We start from the raw sequence: 12,500 nt of genomic DNA on the forward strand, positions 1-12,500 counted from the left end.
ATACATTTATATATATATATATATATATATATATATATATATTTAAATATACTATATATGTATATATACATATATGTATATATAAATATATACATACATATATAGTATATGTAAATATATATATATATATTTACATATACTATATATATATATTCATATATATATATATATATATATATATATATATATATATATGTATAGACATTCCAGCTCTGATGAGTTAGCATTTTGTTCAGTTACCTTACATTACGTTACATTACGTTACATTACATTACGTTACGTTACGTTACGTTACATGACATTACACTACATTACGTTACATTACATTACGTTACATTACATTACATTACGTTACATTACATTACGTTACGTTACATTACATTACATTACTTTACGTTACGTTACATTACGTTACATTACGTTACATTACATTACGTTACATTACATTACATAACATTACATTACATTACTTTACGTTACGTTACATTACGTTACATTACATTACGTTACATTACGTTACATTACATTACGTAACATTACGTAACATTACGTTACGTTACGTTACATTACATTACGTTACATTACATTACGTTACATTACGTTACATTACATTACGTAACATTACGTAACATTACGTTACATTACGTTACATTACATTACGTTACATTACGTTACGTTACATTACGTAACATTACGTTACATTACGTTACGTTACATTACGTTACGTTACGTTACATTACATTACGTTACATTACATTACGTTACGTTACATTACATTACATTACATTACATTACATTACGTTACATTAGATTACGTTACATTACGTTACATTACATTACGTTACATTACGTAACATTACTTTACATTACGTTACATTACGTTACATTACGTTACGTTACATTACATTACGTTACGTTACATTACATTACATTACGTTACGTTACGTTACATTACATTACATTACATTACGTTACATTACATTATGTTACGTTACGTTACGTTACGTTACATTACATTACATTACATTACGTTACATTACATTACGTTACATTACGTTACATTACATTACATTACATTACGTTACGTTACATTACGTTACATTACGTAACATTCCGTAACATTACGTTACGTTACATTACGTTACGTTACATTACATTACGTTACATTACGTTACGTTACGTTACATTACGTTACGTTACATTACATTACTTTACGTTACATTACGTTACGTTACATTACATTACGTTACGTTACGTTACATTACATTACGTTACATTACGTTACATTACATTACATTACATTACGTTACGTTACATTACGTTACATTACGTAACATTCCGTAACATTACGTTACGTTACATTACATTACGTTACATTACGTTACGTTACGTTACATTACGTTACGTTACATTACGTTACGTTACATTACATTACGTTACATTACATTACATTACTTTACGTTACGTTACATTACGTTACGTTACATTACATTACGTTACGTTACGTTACGTTACGTTACATTACATTACGTTACATTACATTACTTTACGTTACGTTACATTACGTTACGTTACGTTACATTACATTACATTACGTTACGTTACATTACGTTACGTTACGTTACATTACATTACGTTACATTACGTTACGTTACGTTACATTACATTACATTACATTACGTTACATTACGTTACGTTACGTTACGTTACATTACATTATGTTACGTTACGTTACGTTACATTACGTTACATTACATTACGTTACGTTACGTTACATTACATTACGTTACATTACGTTACGTTACGTTACATTACATTACATTACGTTACGTTACGTTACATTACATTACGTTACATTACATTACGTTACGTTACGTTACATTACATTACGTTACATTACGTTACATTACATTACATTACGTTACATTACGTTACATTACGTAACATTCCGTAACATTACGTTACGTTACATTACATTACGTTACATTACGTTACATTACATTACGTTACGTTACATTACGTTACATTACATTACATTACATTACGTTACGTTACATTACGTTACATTACGTAACATTCCGTAACATTACGTTACATTACATTACATTACATTACGTTACGTTACATTACGTTACATTACGTAACATTCCGTAACATTACGTTACGTTACATTACATTACGTTACATTACGTTACGTTACGTTACATTACGTTACGTTACATTACGTTACGTTACATTACATTACGTTACATTACATTACATTACTTTACGTTACGTTACATTACGTTACGTTACATTACATTACGTTACGTTACGTTACGTTACGTTACATTACATTACGTTACATTACATTACTTTACGTTACGTTACATTACGTTACGTTACGTTACATTACATTACATTACGTTACGTTACATTACGTTACGTTACGTTACATTACATTACGTTACATTACGTTACGTTACGTTACATTACATTACATTACATTACGTTACATTACGTTACGTTACGTTACGTTACATTACATTATGTTACGTTACGTTACGTTACATTACGTTACATTACATTACGTTACGTTACGTTACATTACATTACGTTACATTACGTTACGTTACGTTACATTACATTACATTACGTTACGTTACGTTACATTACATTACGTTACATTACATTACGTTACGTTACGTTACATTACATTACGTTACATTACGTTACATTACATTACATTACGTTACATTACGTTACATTACGTAACATTCCGTAACATTACGTTACGTTACATTACATTACGTTACATTACGTTACGTTACGTTACATTACGTTACGTTACATTACGTTACGTTACATTACATTACGTTACATTACATTACATTACTTTACGTTACGTTACATTACGTTACGTTACATTACATTACATTACGTTACGTTACGTTACGTTACATTACATTACGTTACATTACATTACTTTACTTTACGTTACGTTACATTACGTTACATTACATTACGTTACATTACATTACGTTACATTACGTTACGTTACGTTACATTACATTACGTTACGTTACGTTACATTACATTACATTACGTTACATTACGTTACGTTACGTTACGTTACGTTACATTACATTACATTACATTACGTTACGTTACATTACATTACATTACATTACGTTACATTACATTATGTTACGTTACGTTACGTTACGTTACATTACATTATGTTACGTTACGTTACATTACATTACATTACGTTACATTACATTACGTTACATTACGTTACATTACATTACATTACATTACGTTACGTTACATTACGTTACATTACGTAACATTCCGTAACATTACGTTACGTTACATTACATTACGTTACATTACGTAACATTCCGTAACATTACGTTACGTTACATTACATTACGTTACATTACGTTACGTTACGTTACGTTACATTACGTTACGTTACATTACATTACGTTACATTACATTACTTTACGTTACGTTACATTACGTTACGTTACATTACATTACGTTACGTTACATTACGTTACGTTACGTTACATTACATTACGTTACATTACATTACTTTACTTTACGTTACGTTACATTACGTTACATTACATTACGTTACATTACATTACGTTACATTACGTTACGTTACGTTACATTACATTACGTTACGTTACGTTACATTACATTACATTACGTTACATTACATTACGTTACGTTACGTTACGTTACATTACATTACATTACATTACGTTACGTTACATTACATTACATTACATTACGTTACATTACATTATGTTACGTTACGTTACGTTACATTACATTACATTACATTACGTTACATTACGTTACATTACGTTACATTACATTACATTACGTTACGTTACATTACGTTACATTACGTAACATTCCGTAACATTACGTTACGTTACATTACATTACGTTACATTACGTTACGTTACGTTACATTACGTTACGTTACATTACAATACGTTACATTACATTACATTACTTTACGTTACGTTACATTACGTTACGTTACATTACATTACGTTACATTACATTACATTACGTTACGTTACATTACGTTACGTTACGTTACATTACATTACATTACGTTACATTACATTATGTTACGTTACGTTACATTACATTACATTACATTACGTTACATTACATTACGTTACATTACGTTACATTACATTACATTACATTACGTTACGTTACATTACGTTACATTACGTAACATTCCGTAACATTACATTACATTACATTACGTTACATTACGTTACATTACGTTACATTACATTACATTACGTTACGTTACATTACGTTACATTACGTAACATTCCGTAACATTACGTTACGTTACGTTACATTACATTACGTTACATTACGTTACGTTACGTTACATTACGTTACGTTACATTACAATACGTTACATTACATTACATTACTTTACGTTACGTTACATTACGTTACGTTACATTACATTACGTTACATTACATTACATTACGTTACGTTACATTACGTTACGTTACGTTACATTACATTACATTACGTTACATTACATTATGTTACGTTACGTTACGTTACATTACATTACATTACATTACGTTACATTACATTACGTTACATTACGTTACATTACATTACATTACATTACGTTACGTTACATTACGTTACATTACGTAACATTCCGTAACATTACGTTACGTTACATTACATTACGTTACATTACGTTCCGTTACGTTACATTACGTTACGTTACATTACATTACGTTACATTACATTACATTACTTTACGTTACGTTACGTTACATTACGTTACGTTACATTACATTACGTTACGTTACGTTACGTTACATTACATTACGTTACATTACATTACTTTACTTTACGTTACGTTACATTACGTTACATTACATTACATTACATTACGTTACATTACATTACGTTACGTTACGTTACATTACGTTACATTACATTACATTACTTTACGTTACGTTACGTTACATTACGTTACATTACATTACGTTACATTACGTTACGTTACGTTACATTACATTACATTACGTTACGTTACGTTACATTACATTACGTTACATTACATTACGTTACATTACATTACGTTACGTTACGTTACGTTACATTACATTACGTTACATTACGTTACGTTACGTTACGTTACATTACATTACATTACGTTACATTACATTACATTACGTTACGTTACGTTACATTACGTTACATTACATTACGTTACATTACGTTACGTTACATTACGTTACATTACATTACATTACTTTACGTTACGTTACGTTACATTACGTTACATTACATTACGTTACATTACGTTACGTTACGTTACATTACATTACATTACGTTACGTTACGTTACATTACATTACGTTACATTACATTACGTTACATTACATTACGTTACGTTACGTTACGTTACATTACATTACGTTACATTACGTTACGTTACGTTACGTTACATTACATTACATTACGTTACATTACATTACATTACATTACATTACGTTACATTACTTTACATTACATTACGTTACGTTACGTTACATTACATTACGTTACGTTACGTTACATTACATTACATTACGTTACATTACGTTACGTTACGTTACGTTACATTACATTACGTTACATTACATTAGGTTACATTACATTACATAACATTACGTTACATTACATTACGTTACGTTACGTTACATTACATTACATTACATTACGTTACATTACATTACGTTACATTACGTTACATTACATTACATTACGTTACGTTACATTACGTTACATTACTTTACATTACTTTACATTACGTTACGTTACATTACGTTACGTTACGTTACATTACAGTACGTTACGTTACGTTACCTTACATTACATTACATTACATTACATTACATTACGTTACATTACATTACGTTACGTTACGTTACATTACATTACGTTACGTTACGTTACATTACATTACGTTACATTACATTACATTACTTTACGTTACGTTACATTACGTTACATTACATTACGTTACATTACATTACGTTACATTACGTTACATTACGTTACGTTACATTACATTACGTTACGTTACGTTACATTACATTACGTTACATTACATTACGTTACGTTACATTACATTACATTACGTTACATTACATTACGTTACGTTACGTTACATTACGTTACATTACATTACATTACTTTACGTTACATTACGTTACGTTACATTACGTTACGTTACGTTACGTTACATTACATTACTTTACGTTACGTTACATTACGTTACATTACATTACGTTACGTTACGTTACATTACATTACGTTACGTTACGTTACATTACATTACGTTACATTACATTACATTACTTTACGTTACGTTACATTACGTTACATTACATTACGTTACATTACATTACGTTACATTACGTTACATTACGTTACGTTACGTTACATTACATTACGTTACGTTACGTTACATTACATTACGTTACATTACATTACGTTACGTTACATTACATTACATTACGTTACATTCCATTACATTACGTTACATTACATTACGTTACGTTACGTTACATTACATTACGTTACGTTACGTTACATTACATTACGTTACATTACATTACATTACTTTACGTTACGTTACATTACGTTACATTACATTACGTTACATTACATTACGTTACATTACGTTACATTACGTTACGTTACATTACATTACGTTACGTTACGTTACATTACATTACGTTACATTACATTACGTTACGTTACATTACATTACATTACGTTACATTACATTACGTTACGTTACGTTACATTACGTTACATTACATTACATTACTTTACGTTACATTACGTTACGTTACATTACGTTACGTTACGTTACGTTACATTACATTACTTTACGTTACGTTACGTTACGTTACGTTACGTTACGTTACGTTACATTACTTTACGTTACGTTACGTTACGTTACGTTACGTTACGTTACGTTACATTACTTTACGTTACGTTACGTTACGTTACGTTACGTTACGTTACATTACATTACATTACTTTACGTTACGTTACGTTACATTACGTTACATTACACTACGTTACGTTACGTTACATTACGTTACGTTACGTTACGTTACGTTACGTTACGTTACGTTACATTACTTTACGTTACGTTACGTTACGTTACGTTACGTTACGTTACATTACATTACATTACTTTACGTTACGTTACGTTACATTACGTTACATTACACTACGTTACGTTACGTTACATTACGTTACGTTACGTTACGTTACGTTACGTTACGTTACGTTACGTTACGTTACGTTACATTACTTTACGTTACGTTACGTTACGTTACGTTACGTTACGTTACGTTACGTTACATTACATTACATTACTTTACGTTACGTTACGTTACATTACGTTACATTACACTACGTTACGTTACGTTACATTACATTACGTTACGTTACGTTACATTACGTTACATTACATTACGTTACGTTACATTACATTACGTTACGTTACATTACATTACATTACGTTACGTTACATTACATTACGTTACGTTACATTACTTTACATTACATTACATTACGTTACGTTACATTACGTTACGTTACGTTACGTTACGTTACGTTACGTTACGTTACGTTACGTTACATTACATTACTTTACGTTACGTTACGTTACGTTACGTTACGTTACGTTACGTTACATTACTTTACGTTACGTTACGTTACGTTACGTTACGTTACGTTACATTACATTACGTTACGTTACGTTACGTTACGTTACATTACGTTACGTTACATTACTTTACATTACATTACGTTACGTTACGTTACATTACATTACGTTACGTTACGTTACATTACATTACGTTACGTTACGTTACATTACATTACGTTACGTTACGTTACATTACATTACGTTACGTTTCGTTACATTACGTTACGTTACGTTACGTTACATTACATTACGTTACGTTACGTTACATTACGTTACATTACATTACATTACGTTACATTACGTTACATTACATTACGTTACGTTACATTACGTTACATTACGTAACATTACTTTACATTACGTTACGTTACGTTACATTACATTACATTACGTTACATTACGTTACATTACGTTACGTTACATTACGTTACGTAACATTACATTACATTACGTTACATTACATTACATTACGTTACATTACGTTACATTACATTAAGTTACATTACGTAACATTACTTTACATTACATTACATTACGTTACATTACATTACATTACATGTCACTACATCACATTACATTACATGTCACTACATTACATTACATTACATGTCACTACATTACATGTCACTACATTACATTACATTACATGTCACTACATTACATTACATTACATGTCACTACATCACATGTCATTTCGCTGACGCTTTTATCCAAAGCGACTTACAATAAGTGCATTCAACCGTAAGTAGGAAGTAGGAACAACAAGAACCAAGAGAAGAATTTCTCCAGTGAAGTCAAACTGCTCAGTGCTATCAGTAGGAGCATCCAAGTGCTGCCTCATTGTCTTTATTCAAGGTGGAGTCGAAAAAGGTGAGTTTTTAGTTTGCGGTGGAAGATGTAGACACGTCCTGCTGTCCTGATGTCGGTGGAGCTCATGGAGTTCTCATGGAAATAGGACCAACAAGTACTACTGACACCGTGTACAAATACTCTGTTATGACTCAAAGCACTGTACTCGTAACTTTATTTTATTACTGCCGTCAAAATAAACGGACCAAAAGTAAAAGTACTCATTTGTCTTTGAGTTTTTAATGATTTAATGTACTAATACATCATTTATTACTTCATTAATAATCTGTTAAAAGTACAATATTCCCCAGTAAAAGTAAAGTAAATGTACTTTAGTGAGGATTCATTCTGACTCTGATCAGCTGGACGCAGAGCACAGGAACCGAAGGAACCGAAGGAACCGGAGGAACCGGTCTGCAGACACAAACCACCGGGGACAGGGAGGCACACCTGAGGGGGGCGGGTCCACCAGCTGAGAGGGGCGGGGCCACCTGAGGGGGGCGGGGCCACCTGAGAGGAGCGGGGCTACCTGAGAGGGGCGGGTCACCCGAGAGGGGCGGGGCCACCTGAGAGGGGCGGGTCACCCGAGAGGGGCGGGGCCACCTGAGAGGGGCGTCGCCTGAAAGAGTTGAGGCTTCAGTCTCACCTGCTCCTGCATGAGGACACACTGAAGTCTGTCATCCCACGAGAGAGAGAGAGAGAGAGAGAGAGAGAGAGAGAGAGAGAGCGAGAGAGAGAGAGAGAGAGAGAGAGGCAGCGATGGATAAATGGATTGCAAGAAAGATGGGTGAGTAGAGAAAAGACTGTCGGCTTTTATTCTTATTCATGATCGATACGAGTAAATGAAATCCAGGTTCTTGTTTGCTGCAAAGTGAGAACGTGTATTGAAGCGATGAAGAGCTGAAGCAGAGGAAGAGGATGCTCCGGTCACATGACCTCACCTGTTAGCATTCATGTTAGCCTGAAGCACAAAGAGGTTTACTTTACATAACTAATGAGGCGTATCTGATAATCCAGATGAGTATTCATGGAAGTAATAATGAATTAATTGATGAATGTTTCACTGGAGGGAACCGTGTTTATGAACGCAGAGTTTATGAATCTTATGGATCTGTTGGATTATTACACAGGTTTGTTTGTTTGCAGTTTGAACGAGAGGTCATGTTCCTGCTGTAGTACCTCTACACCTGGAGGTAGTACCTGTAGTACCTGTACACCTGGAGGTAGTACCTGTAGTGCCTGTACACCTGGAGGTAGTACCTGTAGTACCTCTACACCTGGAGGTAGTACCTGTAGTACCTGTACACCTGGAGGTAGTACCTGTAGTACCTGTACACCTGGAGGTAGTACCTGTAGTACCTCTACACCTGGAGGTAGTACCTGTAGTACCTGTACACCTGGAGGTAGTACCTGTAGTACCTGTACACCTGGAGGTAGTACCTGTAGTACCTGTACACCTGGAGGTAGTACCTGTAGTACCTCTACACCTGGAGGTAGTACCTGTAGTACCTGTACACCTGGAGGTAGTACCTGTAGTACCTGTACACCTGGAGGTAGTACCTGTAGTACCTGTACACCTGGAGGTAGTACCTGTAGTACCTGTACACCTGGAGGTAGTACTTGTAGTAACTGTACACCTGGAGTTAGTACCTGTACTACCTGTACACCTGGAGGTAGTACCTGTACACCTGGAGGTAGTACTTGTAGTAACTGTACACCTGGAGGTAGTACCTGTAGTACCTGTACACCTGGAGGTAGTACCTGTACACCTGGAGGTAGTACCTGTAGTACCTGTACACCTGGAGGTAGTACCTGTACACCTGGAGGTAGTACCTGTACTACCTGTACACCTGGAGGTAGTACCTGTACACCTGGAGGTAGTACTTGTAGTAACTGTACACCTGGAGGTAGTACCTGTAGTACCTGTACACCTGGAGGTAGTACCTGTAGTACTCTGTTCATGGTGCTGGTTGTTCTGCAGGAGACTTCGTGGAGGACAAAATGAAGGATGTTCTGGGGATGGAGGACGAGGACAAAGACGAAGGAGGCTTCTTCTCAAAGATCCTGAACAGAGACGACGATGACGACAAGAAGAAGAGGAGGAGCAGGAGGAAGGACGACGAGAGCTTCTTTTCAAAGATCTTCGACAGAGACGACGACGAGGACGAGGACAAGAAGAAGTGGAGGAGCAGCGAGGAGGACGAGGACAAGAAGGACAGCTTCTTCTCAAAGATCTTCGACAGAGACGACGACAAGAAAGAGAAGAAATGTGGATTCTCTGGTCTCTTCAGTGAGCTGGAGGGAGCTGCAGAGACCAGGGGAGGAGAGGAAGGAAGGAGAGGAGAGGAAGGAAGGGGAGGAGAGGAAGGAAGGAGAGGAGAGGAAGGAAGGGGAGGAGAGGAAGCAAGGGGAGGAGAGGAAGGAAGGAGAGGAGAGGAAGGAAGGAGAGGAGAGGAAGCAAGGGGAGGAGAGGAAGGAAGGAGAGGAGAGGAAGGAAGGAGAGGAGAGGAAGCAAGGGGAGGAGAGGAAGGAAGGGGAGGAGCCACCTCACCACCTGTACAAGTCAATGATGGAGGTAAAGAACAGGACTTATGACCCATAAGTGACTCCTATGGACCAGTGTACCACTTCACGTCCTTCATGTGCTCATCTGCTCCTTCATGTGTTCATCTCTTCCAGCCTGTTAGAAAACATGAAGAAACCTTCTGAACTAATTTAACAGTAATTATTGTTTTGTGTTTATGTTTCAGATTTGTTTGATGACCTGATGGATGTGGCCCAAGAAACGGAGCGAAAGAAATAAAACGACTCCTGAGAAAAACCTGGAAAAGATGCTGTCAAAGACTGGAAATACAGACATATATACACTTATACACACATATACACACACACATACATATATATATATATATATATATATATATATATATATATATATATATATATATATATGTATGTATCATAATAACCTTAATATCCTCTGTTAAAATATGTTTGCTGTGTTTGTGACTAACTTAAAGGAATAGTTCAGAATCTCTGATAAAACAACGAATCCATAAATGAGCAGATCAATATTAATGATGACCAGATGAGGTTTAACACATTTATAACTTGATTGATTTACTGAAAATCTAAAAGCTGCACACCAATAACTTGAATAAGTAAATAAACATGTAAATGTTTTAACTGTGGAGATATTAAATAAAGACTTTATGCCAAAAATGTCCTTGATTGATATGTTATTACATATTGATATGTTATTACATAGTGATGTGTTATTACATAGTGATGTGTTATTACATATTGATGTGTTATTACATATTGATATGTTATTACATATTGATATGTTATTACATAGTGATGTGTTATTACATATTGATGTGTTATTACATAGTGATGTGTTATTACATATTGATGTGTTATTACATATTGATGTGTTATTACATATTGATGTGTTATTACATAGTGATATGTTATTACATAGTGATGTGTTATTACATATTGATATGTTATTACATATTGATATGTTATTACATAGTGATGTGTTATTACATAGTGATATGTTATTACATATTGATATGTTATTACATATTGATATGTTATTACACATTGATATGTTATTACATATTGATATGTTATTACATATTGATATGTTATTACATATTGATATGTTATTACACATTGATATGTTATTACATATTGATATGTTATTATATAGTGATGTTATTATATATTGATATGAGATACTTATAACACCTTAACTTATAACACCTTGTGTGTTACACCAGGTGTGTTGAGCTCACACTCAACACACCTGCCCTGACACACACACACACACACACACATACACATGCACACACACGTATACACACACACACGCAC

This window comes from Clinocottus analis, unplaced genomic scaffold (assembly GCF_023055335.1).
Source record: "Clinocottus analis isolate CAN_PGR_092001 unplaced genomic scaffold, fCliAna1.0.p SCAF_55, whole genome shotgun sequence".
Classification (NCBI taxonomy): domain Eukaryota; kingdom Metazoa; phylum Chordata; class Actinopteri; order Perciformes; family Cottidae; genus Clinocottus; species Clinocottus analis.